The 16731-nt window shown below is 39.0% G+C and overlaps 1 protein-coding gene across 1 annotated transcript in view; it reads left to right on the top strand.

Moving 5' to 3' along the window:
• Nucleotides 1–16731, top strand: part of LOC108599786 (A-kinase anchor protein 14) — a 189026-nt gene that overhangs the window by 123577 nt on the left and 48718 nt on the right. The gene's annotated exons all lie outside the window — the stretch shown is intronic.

Raw genomic sequence — 16731 nt, 5'->3', positions numbered from 1 at the left:
TTATTATATATCTTAAAAGATAATTTTGTATCTTATTTCAAAGCGCAGCTTAATTAAATAAAATTATGTAGCAATTTGATTCTTTTTATTCATATAAAAACCAAAAAATTGTAAGCCAAAAGTTTCAAAATCATAATTATTATAAATATAAATGATTTTTTAGATGCAAAAAAATATTTAGAAATAATTGTCTATCTAATTTAAAATCGCAGCCTAATTAAATAAAATGTTCTAACAATTTGAATATTTTTAGGCATATTAAAATATTAAAAACAAAATATTTTAAGCAAAAGGTTTTAAAATCCTTATTATTATAAATATATAAATAAAAGCGTTTTTTAAACACAAAAAAATATTTTAAAAAATAATTGTCTAACTAATTTAAAAATGCAGCTTAGTTCAATAAAAATGTTCTAGCGTTTTGATTATTTTGAAGCATATTTAAATATTTATTTTGACTTTTAGTTGCAAGTTTGTGCACCACTGTGGCTCAGGCTCAAGTAGCGGGCGCAACAACAATGCAAAATCGACAATAATAGAATGTCGTCGCCGGTGCAGACATTTGTTGGCTGGCGGCAATGGCAACGGCGACGGCGGAGTAGGTAACAGCAGCAGCAGCAGCAGCTTCGCCGTTGGCAGTCAAAGTCATAAACTTTATTTTCTGTTGCCTGCACAAAGGAGCAAAGAGAGAGAGAGAGAGCGCGCGTGTTGGAGCGGGAGGCAGCAGCAGAGTTTTGAGACTACTCAGTCGCTGTTGTCTGTGATGCACATGCGACGACGACGACGACGACGCCGCCGCCCCCGCCAGACGTGGCACGTTGCACGTGTCTGCGACCCTTGAGTGGGACGAACGTTTTATGCGTTTTGTAGACACAAAATCACAAACAGTTTGCCTGCAGTTTGGCAGACATTTCATAAAGCGCAGAGTTTGGGTTAGTCAACGGTTTTGAAGTTATGTCTGCTCCCAGTTCCAAAAGGATTTTTTTCTGTGTGTGTGTGTGTGTGCAATTCTTTTTGCTTGTATTATTGCATAATCAACAGCCAAGGCGCAGGAGAGACAGCGAGTTGGCTGCTCAGGTGGCAGCTCTAATAAACTGTTCATTAGCACATCCTTTGCTCTTCACTCTTTACTCTCTCTCTCTCTCTCTCTCTCTGTCTGTCTGTAACTTTTTGCGCTGAAAACTCATTTGAAATTCCACGCGTACAACTTATTCAATAATTCATAACTCATTGACGTCGACCTTGGTGTCCACAGAGAGAGCGCGCAAACCCTTTTGGGGCACTGCCAGAGCATTTAAGTCTCATCCTGTTTAATAACTTGATTAATTTCTACAGCGTACGCACATTTGCCCAAAATCAAATTTGCCAAAAGCCAAAATGCCAAATGTTGTTTAGTTTGTAGAGCTGCGAGGGGCGGCAAACGCCGCCGTAGGCAGCAGCATAGACTCATCAAAAGTTTTGCGCCCCAAAAATTGTTTTTGTTGCCGGTCAGACGACAAGCGGGCAAAGTGCATAAATAAAAGGCGCACTGTGTGTGTGTGTGAGTGGGTGTGGCACTCAAGTGCGCCTAGTTTTTGGCGCGTGCAACTAACTAACTAACGACTGTCCTTTATGTGTCTAGGAGCAGCAGCAGCAGCCAAAGTGTCGCTACTCAGCCACTTGTCTGGCCAAACTTCTAGTCCATGACTTGGCAACAAAAGTTTGCAACAACAGCAATAGCGAAAACAAAGGCTAACTTTTTTTTGCAGCAGCAAATTCGGTAACTACTCTTTAAGTTTTGCTGGTAGCAGCAGCAGCAGCAGCAGCAGCAGCAGGACACTTAATTATCTGCGGGGTGGCAGCTGCGCCAGTTGCAACAGCAGACAGCAAGCGAAAGAGAGAGAGTGTGTGTGTGTGTGTGTTCATGTGTGTGTTGAAAAAGTAGAGTACAGTGTGAGAAAAAACTTTTGCTGTCTAGCAAATTAGTAAAGTTGCTTTTGAAAAATTTCAGTTTTTATTAAATAGCAATTTGTAAAGGTAAAAAGTTGTAGAAAGAGTTAAGGAATTGAATTGAAATCAATTCAGCATAAGCTTATAACAAATTTTGAAATTAAATCTTTAATAAATCGAAGCTTATAAGCTGACTGCTGCTTATTTGGAATTTCTTAGAGCAGCAAGCTTTTAAAAATAGCTAAGCTGACTGAATTAGCATTGAGAATATTTTAGAGAAGTTGTAGCTTTTGTTAACCAATTAAAATTATAAACATACTTTGCCATAATAATAAATAGGCTGACTGAATTATTATTTAATATTTTTTTAGAGATGTTGCAGCTTTTGTTACTTTGACTGAAAATGTTTAATTTTATAGGCATTTTAATTTCGAGCTCTGCTTTTCTGGCAGTGTAAAAAGGAAGCATACAGAGCCTTGCATTTTTGGTTTGGCTGTCATTGCACAAAATGCGAAATAAAAAGCAAAGCAGCGCGCCCGGATAAAGAGGCTGAAAGCCCAGACAAAGTATCTTCGACACCGACGACCAAAACTGACAGGCGCAAGCTCCAAGCTACCCTTTCATGCCCCCACCCTCTCGCGCTCGCTCTCACCAACTGTCTGTCTGTCTCTTTCTCGCTGTGCTGTCTGTGCAACATGCAGACAGGCTGCCAAATCAAACCGCCAGCCCCGGTCAACAATCGAACAACGACGACGGCGACGACGGCGACGACGACGACGACGGCATTCAACTCGAATTAAATTGAATGAAATGTTGCGAAAATCCCTGAATGCAATGCAGTTACAGTCGCGTCGGTCAAGCTTGGACTGCGGGGTGGGGGGGTGCGGTAGCCTGAAAGTTTTTGGAGTTGGCGACCGAGACGTCTGAGCTGCGAATGTGATTACATTAAAATTTATGTGCATTTGTAAATCGGACAACGTTTCTATGCGCTCGTTGCAACTGCAAAAAGAAAGAGCAAGAGCAAGAGCGAGAGCGAGAGAGTTGGTGGCTATGTGCAACATGTGGAGCAACAGTGACGACGCCCCAAACTGTCCAGACATGGCCTCAATGCCAAATGCAATTGGCCAGCGACAGCTACGAAAAGTTATGGACAGGATGTTGCATCTGTCTCGACGCAGCAGCAGCAGCCGCCGCCGAAAGGTTCGACCGCAGGGCTGGCTGGCTACAAAAAGAATCTCTCAATATCCTGTACGCTATAAATCTTGCATTTTGTCTCACACACACACACACACACACACATACAAAGACAATGGCTTATCAAGCGAGTTGCAATCGCAAAATGCTAATTATAAACAAGTCGCGGCTGCAGTTCTTCGATCTTATACTAAAGATTTCCAACAGTTGTTGGTTCCACGTCCCCAGCTACTGGGCATTTTTTATGAAAAGTCATTACAAGGACTCGCAAACAGGTTGTGCGGCGCAAGCTTCAATTCATAACTTCTTGCTGCTGCTGCTGCTGCTTCCCATTGATCTTGGCTCTTGGGGTCTGCGCACTGTGTTTTCTTAATGGCTGCCAATTAGAATAAGTGCCGCTCTCCATCACTAATAACTACCTCTTGGCATTTAATAAACATAATGATTGCATATCACAAAATAATCGCAAAAGATATAGCATATACAGGTAGCTATCAATTGAAATTAAATGCAATTACATCAACATACCAACGATAGTTGCAACTTACAGCAGCAAGTCGGAGCGACTGAGCGACATTAGGGGTATGCAGTAGGCAATATAAAAGAAAGCTATAAAAAGCTAGAAAAAAGCTAGCATAAGCTTGCAGCTAAATAACTAACTAGCAGTTTTCTTTATTCTGCTGTATTATTTTCAATTTTCCTTTAATGATTTTCTTTTATGTCTCAAGCAGTAGCTTTACTAAATTTATTACAAATAAATGATGCTAAAAAGCAAAATGTGATTGATCAAAGACCATTATTGTATTAAAAAATTAAAAGATCGAAAAAAACGAGCCATTAAAAATGTTTTTAAAATAATTTTCTTATTTAGAATACGTCATATATACAGAAAAGATTTCTAGCGTGATTTACTGAGTATAAAAAATTAAATTTATAATTTATTGGAAAGATATTTTAAGTATAAAAGAATTCAGAATTTGTTCAGTGTAAACAATTAAATTTAAAGGTTATTGGAAAAAATTCCGCCTTTTTTTTGGCTTAGCTTTTTTCAAGCTAAAAACGCTAAAGCTGCCAGCACACAGCATCTTGCATACGATTTGCACTTTAAAAAATGCAACCTGAAGCAAAAGAGCTCAGTGCGCAGTTAGAAAGAGACAGCAATAGAGTGGAGTTGTAGTTGTTGTTGTTGTTGTTGTGCACACACAGCCCTTTTCTTAATTATCATCTGTTTTATTTTGCATGTCTGGACTGTTATATATGCTGCGCTCCAGCCACAGTCAGTCCCTAGGCGTCTGACGTCAAAATGCAGCCAGCACACACACACACAAACACACACACAGACAGAGAGACACAAACATAAGAGTCGTGAGTTGGAGAGTGGGACAGACGACGTCAAAGTCGCATTTGCCTTTACAATTTTGTGGCGCGTTCAATACAGTCAAAAAAAAAATATATAAAAAAAACAGCAACTTCAAACATACAAAAAAAAAGTTTTAAAAAACAACAAGCTAAATGCAGACGGCAACAACAACAACAAAAGCAACGACAAACACCAGACAGCCCAACAGCAGCCAAAGCCACAATAACAACAACAACAACAGCAGCGTTGGCTACACAAACAACCACCGACGCAACAACACACACACACACACAAGCAAGGAATACTTTTCAAGGTCACGCATAGAATTTCGGTATTTTGTTTCATTGCGTCTGCTGCACACACAAACACACACACACACACTCACAAGCAAAGCTGAGAGAGTTGACTACGCGCAGCAGTGTGAGTGAGTGCGCGAGCGAGAGCGCACGCTATTCCTTTTCACAGCCTTTTTCGGGCAGAGAGCTTTTTATAAGCCCACGCTCTCTTGCATTTTAACTGCTTCAGTCACTCATCAATGCAATCGAACAGTGCCAAAGCGCAGAGCGAGCGAGAGCGCAAGCATGTGTGTGTGTGTGTGTTGGTAAGCATTTGAATCCGTTTGATGCGTCAGTGTCTGCTTAAGCACAGTGCTGGTCAAAATAATAGCAACGACAATTTAATACTCAATGGGAACAAGCTGAGCAGCAGTTGATAGCGTAGAACTGTCATAAGTAAAAGTTAAGTAACTTATTCATCATCTTGATACAAATTATTATAATGTTAAGGAATATAGATAATTTATAAATTATGGTTTACATTTGCAGTTCTTTTTCAGACTGAATGTATAAATAAATTATAAAAAAAATAGCATTATTGTTATTATTTAATATAGAAATTATGTTCGATTTTTATTTTATTTTGATATTAGAGTGCTGGCCAAAATAATAGCAACGATAATTTACGCTTCAATGGGAAGAATCTGAGAAGACCAGTAAATAATATCGTAGATCTGTCATAAGCATAAGTTATAAAACAATAAAATGAAGCGCAGCCTTTGTAAAGTTGCAACTCATTATCTAGATAAAAATATTATTATGTTAGGGATTATATGCAGATATTTATACTTCAGCACTTTTTTTTATAAAAAAAGTATCATTATTTACTTCACTATTTAATGCTGAAAATTGTATTCGATTTTTATTTTATTTTACTATTAGAATTGCTTTATGTTAAGCTTGTTTACAGAGTTAATTTCACAAATTTAATTTTAATTAAGGCTTCTTAGATTAATTATAATAATTTACTTCATTATTTAATGTAGAAAATTATGTTCGATTTTTATTATATTTTTATAGTTTTTTATTATATTTTTATAGTCGAATTCCTTTTTGTTAAGCTTGTTGACAAAGTTAATTTCCCAGCTATCATTTTAATTAAAGCTGCTTAGAGCTGTTGTTACTATTTTATTAACCAGCGCTGTGTGTACGTTTATGTGTGCTTAGTTGCATATGTATGTGTGTGTGTGTGTGTCTGACATTGAGCCACTTGGCTGTCTCGCTGTCTGGTCTGCGACCGGCGACGTCGCTGTAATAAGCGGGACTGTGTGGACTGCAAGGGGGAGTTATATGGCTGGGCGACTGGCTTGTTGTCTCATCAAATTGCCTTAATAGCGCATTTGCTGCTGCTGCTGCTTTTTTTTTTTTTGGCACTTTTTGCCAGCTGTCCTTGGCATGTCTAGCCTGAATATTTTCTTGGTCTTGGTCTTGTCTTTATTTCTTTTAATGAGACACTTGTGTATCCTTTTGCTTTATTTTTATTTCATGCGCAGGTATAAGTGGCAGTAACGTCCTTTTTTTTTGCTGCTGCCCTGACAAGCTTATTTAAGAGGATAATAAGTAAATAGGCTTACGGTTTGGTCTATGTATGTTTTAAAAGCTTTTTTTGTTGTCCTTATTACAGGATCTCTGTACATAACAAGTAAATAAAGCAAAGTAGCAAACTAGGGTCAGCAAATCAATAAGCGCTAGGGGAATATACAATGTATAAATACAAAAGCCACTTGTAGGCTTAATGGTCAGCTGGCCAACCAGGGCGGCAATAAATAGCAAAGAAATCAGTGAAGATGCGTTTCGATTATGTGAAAATCTGGAACATTATAAATCAGCAGTTAAGCCTATTTGGTTTGGAATTAATAAGCGCAGCTCTGTACTAAAATATTCAGCTTTGTTGCGCTCTTCTATGCGCTTCTCATACAGCGCAGTTGAACATAAGAAATCTGCTCAGTCGCTGGGACATTATAAATCAGCAGTTAAGCCTATTTGGTTTGGAATTAATAAGACATTATATATCAGCAGTTAAGCCTATTTGGTTTAGTATTAATAAGCATAACTCAAATATTCAACTTTGAGTTGAGATGCTGCGCTCTTCTACGCGCTTCTCATACAACGCAGTTGAACTTTAAGTGCGCTGGCTGCTTGTACTGATTGTTGACTGCACTTTTGATAGTCGTCTGGCTGTTTAAGCAGAGATTGTCTCATCACAAAATTGATAGGCAGTGTTGCAAGTAGAGTTGGCGCTGTGGCAGGACTCGGAGACGCCAAAAAAAAAAAGAGCGCGCAACGTCAAGTTGCATGCCACGACCAGCTGCAGTTCGTCGGCCCAAAAGGCCACTTCAGGCAAACAAGCTGCAAGTGGATTTCGACTAAAAGTTGTGTGTCTGCCACAGACTTGAGGCAAGAACAACGAGAACGACGACGACGACCGCCGCTCACTTGAGTCTCAAGTTGATTGATGTGGTCGTGTCCGTCTCGCGTACGCAAGAGTCAGCGGCGGCGTTGGCCATATGGTCGCACATGTTGTTGTCCGAGCTGAGGCTGCGACTGCGATTGGGACTGCAGTTGGGTTTGGGGGCTTGGAGCTTGTAGGTGCTTGAGCTACCTTGATTAAATCACTTTTCAGCCACTGACAGTTAATCAAGGCGCAAAGGCAAAAACTTTCAAGGTGCCTGGCTATTTGGGGTGTAGACGCAATCGTGACTGCCGACTGGGCAACGAGAGCGCGAGAGCGGGAGGCTGCCACTCCTCTGGGTTTGGGTTGCGCTGTTTGCACGGGACGTCGTCGCTGTCGCCGTCGCCGTCATGCAACTTCCGCCTGCTCCAATTGTTTGCGCATACAAAGAAGCGTCGCCATTGCCGTTGCAGTCGCTATAATCCAAACAAACATATTGTTTTGTCTGCGTTCGCTCTCTCACTTACTCGCGGCTGGGACTCCACGCGCCCCTGTCTGTCTGTCTGTCGTTTAGTCTCGCCTGTCTGACTGTCTGCACTGCGCTGCTCTTGGGCCCTGCAACAAAGCAAGCGTCTGAAGTGCAACAGCAGCAGCAGCAGCAGCAGGGCAAAAACTGGAATATATATATACCAGTATATATAGCTACAAGGGTAAACGCAGGGAATTTGCAACAGCTATGAGCTCAGCATGCAGTTCACTTTTTTTTTTTATATTTTTTCGATTTTTGTTTGTCTGCGTGCTGCTGTGTCTGTGTGCATTGCACTGCTGCAGTCGCTTGCAGGGTTCGGTATTTATTTATTTTGCTTTTTTTTTGCGGGCTTACTTCATTCTATACCCTTACTCAAAGCTTTCAAATTTTGTCAGCACCACAGAAATCCACATCAATGTCAAAGCGTAGAGCTCTATGGGGTAGCCGGGGCTATAGCGCTTTGATTATGTCGGGGCTTGCAGCACTTGAGTGCTAAAGCAGGCATTAAGTTTAAACAAATATTTGTTAAAATAAACTATTAAAATTATATACTAACTCGCTTGAGTTAAAGCTATTAGAGCTGAGGCTGTACCGATTATAAATTCAAACTAAATATTTAGCTCGTGTTATTATTGCTTACAATAAAATAAAAAATTTTAGAACATTTGCTAATTTTTACACTAAAACATTAAAACAAAATTTCCATAGTGTAATTTTGAAAAATTCCAAACTGCCAAAACTAAATTTAAATTAATTTCGAACTCTCATTTATGCAAAATGTTGCATATATTGAAAGCCATAAGAACTGAGCATAAATCGATTATAAATTCAAACTAAATATTTAGCTCGTCTTATTTTACTTAATAAAATTTTAAAGCATTTTTGCTAATTTTTACACCAAAACATTAAAACAAAATTTCCAGTAATGTGTAGCTGCAATTTAGAAAAATTCCAAACTGCCAAAACTAAATTAATTTCTAACTCGCTTTAATGCAAAATGTAGCATATATTGAAAATTATAAGAGCTGAGCATTAATCGTTTACAAATTCAAATTTATTATACCTAGATAATAAAATTTTAAAGCACATTTGCTAACACAAAGCTTTTAAATAATGTCAAACAAATTCCAATGCAGCCTAAATTTTTCAGTTTTTACACATTTTAAGATTTTTTAGACCATGCTTGACCACTCTCTGCAGCTTTGTCACCATAAAATATATAAAAAAGTGTCTTTTCTGCTTTAGTCTCTCTTTGACTCTTTGTTATATGCTTGAGGTCAGAGCATAGCGCTATTGTCTAATGGACACAAAGAGCAGCTGACAGCAATTTCGACAGCAAATAGCAAGAAGCAGCAGCAGTAGCAGCAGCAGCTTCGATCTGCTCGATATTGTGCAATGCACTCAAGTGCAGTTTCGAGGGCGATGGTCGCTTGTGCATTGGACACCCAATTCGACACCCCCCACCCACCCATTCGAACAATGTGAGGGCGGCAATGCTGACGCTTCAGCTACAACTCATGCCACTCGCTTCAGCAGTTCCTCTAACTTATTTGCAACAAAAGCACTTTTGTGTCAGTCAGCAATTCGTCTACGTCTAGCAAATGCCGGCACTAAAGAGCGACACATAGAGCGAGATACAGAGAGAGAGAGAGAGCGCGTCTACACATTTTGAAGTTGTCTGCGTCTCAGACACCGGCGACAGTGCAACAGCAACAACAACGTTGCAAGTGCAGCCTTTTAGTTTAAGTTGTAGTCTAACCTGCGGCCCCGCCCCACAAAGTCTGTTTGGTCTAGTCGTGGCTTAAGTAGGTTGCCTGCTGGCTTCCTGGCCGCTGCTCTCTCTTCCTGCCGCTGTCTGTCTGCCTCGGCGTCGCCGTCGCTTTGTTATACATATTATCCAACAAATATTTGTCGTTGTCATACGAAAAAATGTGTACAAAATAGCAAGAGGCATAATAAAAAAAAGGGTTGCAGACCCCTGCGCTAATGGCCGCAATTGTGGCCGTGTCGCCGTCGCCCCGACCCATATTGATGTTGCTGCTGCTGTTGCTGCAACAATTGCTGCACGACTTTCTGCACTGATTCCTTTTTGTCGTCTGATAATATCTTAATAGATTCTTTTTAGCGCGTCAGCCTTTCAGCTTCATTTGAATGTTTGAATTTGGTATTCCAAGCTGCGCCCCTCTGTCCGCCTGTCTGTCTGTCTGTCTGTCTGTCTCTGACTCTGCGGCTGACGTATTCCATCAAAACGAAGTTGCGAGGCAAGGCTCTTAGACCTTTCGACCTGCTGCATCGGCGCTGAGTTATCATTTCACAACAGCAAAAAAAAAAAAAAAAAGGTTTCTTTATATTCTTAGGCCGGTTCTTTGGGATTCTCTGGGTTTGCTGCTTTTTTTTTTATTGCGCTTAGCGCAATTTGTATAATGAGGCACGATGTATATTATGGTTAACTCCAGTCTTTGACTTTCAGCACCTTATTGTGTGCCCCAGAGCATCACTCGCTCTCTCACTCTCTCTTTACCCCTTTTAATGCTTGCTCTTAGCTTTTTAGCCAACTTGGCTTGGCACAAGAGGTTTATAAATTTGTCAAGATTTCTTTTTAGTAAGCAGCGCTGTTAAGTTAAGTTTATTGAGCGCATATTATTGAGATTATTTGTTGAGCACAGATAAACAATTTTAAGATATAAAGAGTGAACTTAGCCTAAAATGATTGAAAAAAAGTGCAATAATAATATTTAAGTTGATCTAAAAATTAAATTAATTTGTTTCCACTCTTTTTAAACTAAATTTTAAAAAGTTTATAATTTTTTATTGTAATATATTTTTTATATTTTAAATCTTTATTTTTACTTCCACTTTTTCATTTAGTTAATTGTATAAATTATAAGTTTTAATTAAACACGAATTTTTTTATTTTTATTTCATATACTTTTAAAAAAATTAAAATTTTTTATTTATTCTCTATATCATAAATGCCTTAAATTTTTTATAAGAATTTTTTGCTTTTTTATGTTTTTATTATTTTTTTATTTTTAAAAAAAAAAAATACATTAACATAATTTTGTTATATGTTGCTTGTATTTTATTTCATTTTTATATGCCGCGGATTACAGCAAATCAGTTACAGCTGCAAAATTTCAAGTGTATATAATTTAGATACTTTATTTATTATATTTTATTATTATCTAATTTTATATAATTTTTATTGCTATTTTATTTTTACGTAACGTATACGCATTATTTTTACATAATTTTGTTATATGTTGCTTGTATTTTATTTCATTTTTATATGCCGCTGTCTAGTTGCCAAAGATTTGCCTACAGTCTTTGACTTTGTCTTTGTCTTTCTCTGCTAAAGTAAAGCGAACTAATGAGCTTTGAAAGCTCCTCAGAAATGCATTTAGCCATAAGCCCCTTACCTAATGCCTAACTGTGCCACAAACAAAAGACACTGGGACTGGCTAAGGTGCCCACTGACAGCAACGAGGAGACGCCTAATGACAGCGTCGGTGTGTCTAATAGCTTGCCTCATAAGCAGACCGCAACACTAATAGACATGCAACTGTATATGTGTGCGTGTGTGTCTGTGTGTGTGTGTGTGCGGGCTAGACGACGCGTGTAGACAAACTTAACAGAAAGCCACCAACATATGTTAGACATTTATGGATGTCTTGGCTTTCGACACTCAGCCAGTCAGTCAGTCAGTCATTCATTCAGTTCGCCCAGTCAGTCGAGCGGGCGCTCTGCGGGCCCCCAAGCGGCGACTATTATTACAACATTTACGACTTTTGCCGGCTGCTGACAGCACTTGGTAATGTGCTTAAGGCGTCGTCGTCGCCGTCTCCGTCTCCGCTGCATGTGCCCCCAGCCCACGCCCACTTTGCCACAATTGCCACAGTATTGAGCTTTATGCGCTGATTGACACTTTTTATGTTCAACTTGCTGCTGCTGCTGTTGTTGCCTGTTTTGTTAGCTGCAATTGTTGCCAGCGGCAAAGTTCAATGAGTTATGATTCACACACACACGCACAACAAACTGCAATCGCAGCCACTGAGCACAACAATCAGCCATTGTTATAGCCACTGGCAGGCAATGTCCTTTCAATGCTTTAATGAGCTCCATTGAGCGCATTGGAAATTCATTAGCGTGTGCTTCATTTTCGATGCCACAAGGCACTGTGGCAAAGGCGTGAAAGAAGTTCAATCTAAATTCACACACTAAATTCTATATAAGAAATTTTAGTTTTATGCAAAGCAAAGTCAGCAACTGGCAACTATTGGGAATAATATATTGAAAATCTGAGCAGATAAACCAAAGGTAACAATATTTCTAACCCTAGGCTTTGAATATACCAAAGATTACTAAAAATAATTTTAGTTCAATCTAAGTTCAAGCATTTCAAACTTTATGCAAAGCAAAGTGAGCAACTGGCAAATGTTGAGAACAGATTAACTAAAGTTACCAATATTTCTAATCCTAAGCCATCAATTTACACAAAATCTATAAAAAGAAATTTAACTTACTGCAAAGCAAAGTTAACAACTGGCAACAGTTGAGAGCCATATACTTAAAATCTGAGCAGCTTAACCAAAGTTATCTTGTATAGTATGAAGATTAAAATAGGGGCGTATTAATATTAAATTAATTTACAGCTTTCTTTACACACTGTGCAGTTTATTAAAGGCTTGAATATAAATTCATAGACTAAAATCTATAAAGAATGTTAAGCTTAAGCAAATTTGTTTACTTAGAACTCTCTCTATTTACTGTGTAGCTTATCAAAGGACTTGAATTTTACTTTAATTCAAATGCAAAGATTAAAATTCTATTAAAAATTTTCCTTTTAATAAAAGCACAGTCAAAATTTGGCAACTAACGCATCTTATGGACTAAAATGTATATAAAATTCGTATACAATAAGCATAGACACATCTTTAAGATAAGCATTGATCAAATAGATCTAAAATATGCACAAAATCACAATATAGTTGTAATTTTATTTAACAAATATATAGCTGAAGGGGTTGGCTAGTTTTTTCTGATATAAATATTTATCATATATACAGCCTAGCGCTGCCCACTGTGCCTAATTGCTGCAGGAACCTGTTGCCGTCAATCTCAGGCATACAAAGCGCTCACACACACACTCACACACACGTACACTGATTGATTGCCCAAAAGCCGCTCTTAGCGCTACGGCATACAAAAGAGGCAAGTGCCACATTTTTTGGCAAGAGGCGAAGTAATCAATGCTGTGCTGAATGAGCAGAGTGCGCGCGCTCATTGATTGCAAAATAAGTCATTCATCATATATGGAGTGGCTGCTGATGAGTTACAGCGCACAACAAAAATGCATTGCTAAAGTGGGTGGTGGGTGGTGGGAGGTGGAGTCATTATAATTGCAGTGTAATTGAGAGCTCGAAGCGTTGACTATTGACTAGACGCATTGTCTGCTGTCGGTCGATTGTGTTTTGCAGCAGTTTTTTGTTTACGCTGCAGTCGCAGTCGCTGCCTCAAGAAGTGCTGAGGCTAAAAATAACAGCAACAAGTACTATATACAAATATGTGGGTTCAGACACGGTGCCCAACACATACACATACGAGCTATACATATATATAAAAAAAATATATAATTTTTGCAAGTAAGTTGACAAACGTCTGCGCGTCTTTTGTTGTCTCGACACAGTCTGCTTATCACACAACAACAACAACAACAAAATAATGACTAACAACAAAGTGTCAACAGCGTTGCATACACAGACACAAAAGCTAGACGCATGAGAGGATCGTTGACGCACGTCTTGTGGCGAAAAATTACGTATACGCCGCCATGCGCGCGCGAGTTTAATTACAACGTCGTCGATCAGCAGCAGCAGCGACAAAGTATAGCGCATATATACTTAATTTTATTTCATTACATTTTATTTATTTATTTGGCCACGCTGTATTTATTTATAAATGCAGACAGTCGACACGACGTTGCGACCTTGGCATGGCTTGGCTTTCTCTCTTACCCCACCCCGCCCCACCACACCCCGCGCTGCCGCTCGCTCTTCAATCAAACGAGCAATGTACGTTGCAAGTGTCATGCCAAAATACGTCTGAGCATTGCGCATACGTCACGTGTGCAACGCAGATCAGCTGCAAAATTCACAGACAGACAGACAGACACGCAGTGTATAGCTAGATAAACAAACTCAAACACACACACACACACAGTCACCTGTATACGGTTTGTTGTTTGCGCCTCCAGCACTGCTCTTATTAAATTATCAACATAAACAAATGTCTCGCCGCATGTGGGCCGCCGCATTGCAAAATGTTTATACACTGAGCCAAAAAGTGTGCGCTTTCAACTAAAAGTAATTAAAGTAATTCATTTGCATTAAGATTTAATTTAGTTTTATAATAGAAAATGCTTAAGTCTATGAGTTTGTTGACTTTAAAGCTTTAAATGATTTTTGCTTTAAATATTGTTTCAATTTAACTTGAAATTTAATTCTTAAACCAATGCACTTTTCATATTTGTGGCTTTTAATTAATTTAATTTATTTTTTTACGCCATAAGCTTTAAATATTTAACTTTAATTGCTAAATCTTCACACTTTTCGTATTTAAAACTTGCGCATATAAAATTGGCTGCTGCTTTATAATCTAATGCTAATTAAATTTGCTAGTTAACTGTGCTTAAACTCACATTTATAAGCATCTTTAGCTATTCTTTACGCTGTAGCACTTCAAACTTATTGTTGTTGTCTATTGTAATTAACTCTTAATTAACTAGCAAAGCTTTTCATAGGAAAATCTTAGCTGCTAAGCAAATTCTAGCTAAGACTGACGCCAATTCACTGCTCAAGTATTTCCAAGATAAACACAGCAGCGCAATCTAGTCTAAGCTTTGGCTTTTGTTTAAATTTCATTGGCTGTTTTATGCTTTGCAAAATTAATGTGCCTAATTTTTTTTGTTAAGTGCACGTACTTGTCGAATAAGTTTTTGTTTTTTTTTTTTCATTTGCATGTGTGTTTTTGTAGTTTATTTTTTGATTTTTATTTTGTATTTTTTTTGGGTTTTTGTTGGCTCACTTGAAAAGCAAACACAGACGTCGTCGTCGTCGTCGTCGTCGTCGTCGTCGCTGCTGCTACCAAGTGCCAAGTTTTTGGTTGAATTGCGGGGCTTTTGACTGGCGGCTGGCGGCTGGCGGCTGACGGCAGCGTTTTGTCTGTGGGGTGGTTGGCGGTAACGCCGACGTCGTCGCTGCTGCTGCTTCTTGTGGTGTGGGGCGATTGAGCACAGCAGGTGGGGCTTAGTAACCGCAGGTAGGTCGCCAGACAGACAGACATATACATATATATATATATATCGTATGTGTATCGAGCTCGGTCTGGCCAAACCAGACAATGTTAATTAGCACTTCATGATAAGTTGTCTCAATTGTTGTTGCTGTCGTCATAAAAAATCAGCAAACAACAGCTAAAAAAGCAGAAACTGTGACAATTAATGCTTAAAGGCTGGTCGCGCGGGGGGGCTGGTCGCGGTGGGGTGTTGGGTCAAACGCTGGCGTGATTTGCTTGCATATAAACAAATAAAATACATTTAAAGGCCACGCGCACATACAAACGAAGTTCAATCAGCCAGACGGTTAAAAATGCTGATAATAATAAATAAATAAATAATCAGGCGCACACATGTGACTCATATCATTAATAAATATTTAAATAATATATTAAACAAAAACAAAGCAAAAAGCAAAAAAACTTAATTAACGTACGTTTGCCAAACGGCTCCCCCCCTTAGCACCCCGCACGCTGCGCTGACTCGTCTGTTGTCTTTGCGGTTTGTCTGACACTTAAATTTCTTGGACTTTGCACGGCGGCTCAAGACAACAACAACAACAAAAACAACTAAAAGCATAGACAGCGACAGTTGACAGTGAAACTCATTTTGCAACAGCAACAACAACAACAACAACAAGAGCAGCTACACCTGCATGCATTAATTGTATTTAGACAAGCGTCTAGGCGAAACAAATAATCATATGCGCTCGCACACACACACACGCACACAATATGCCAGCCAATATGTATGTCGCTAGAATGTATTGGAAGTGAAACAACTGCTAAAGTACATAAGCTGTTAAAGCTTAACAGCGCGCTGTTAATTAAGCAACAGCTGTTAAGCGCTCACGCGCTCTCACTCTCTCGCTTAAGCTGCCTGCTTTAAACAGTAATATGCAAGTAAGCAGCTTGTTTTTATGCCAACAATTAATTAATCAATTGTTTTAAATGTTTTAAATTTTATATTTATTACAACAAGCGGCTGTGCGTTGTTTATTGTAATGCGAAAGGCCGCGCTCCTTTGCTGTGTGTGTGCGTGTGAGAGCGCGCGTGAAACACTTTGGCAATGGAACGTTTGGCAATGAGACACAAGTGAGCTTTCAGTTAGCGACGGCGACTGCGCTGTTGTTGTGTCTGTCTCAACGTCTACGATTTCGTTTTATTTTAATAATTATCGTGCTGCTGCTGTTGTTGTTGTTGCTGTTGCTGACTGGCTGTCGCCATTGCGTCGTAACATGGTTGCTGCTGCTGTTGTTGTGAACGAAAAGCGCAAAACAATTGTTGTCTGATTTACAGCACGCGCGCTCACACTGAGATAACCAGACAGACAGAGAGAGAGAGAGAGAGAGAGCTAAAAAATGTTAGCAACAGTACGCAGCGCATGTTGCGAGTAACTGCTACTAAACTTAATGCACATATTGTTTATAAAAATAAAATATGTATTTTAAATGTAAGTTTATTGCAATTTAGTCGCACAACTAAAATTGTAGCGCACTGCAGTTTGTTGTGTTTGAGCTAACAGCGCTGTTAAACGCTTACAGCGCTGTTGCGCTCTTGCGCTGTTATTTAGCAGCTGTGAGTAGTTGCGCTGTTAAATCGAAAGCTCTGTTATTAGCACACAGATACAAGATACAATTGCACAGTGTGCGTTTCAGTT

The sequence above is a fragment of the Drosophila busckii genome, chromosome 3L (assembly GCF_011750605.1).
Source record: "Drosophila busckii strain San Diego stock center, stock number 13000-0081.31 chromosome 3L, ASM1175060v1, whole genome shotgun sequence".
Lineage (NCBI taxonomy): Eukaryota > Metazoa > Arthropoda > Insecta > Diptera > Drosophilidae > Drosophila > Drosophila busckii.
This window is presented reverse-complemented; position numbering and strand designations above follow the sequence as displayed.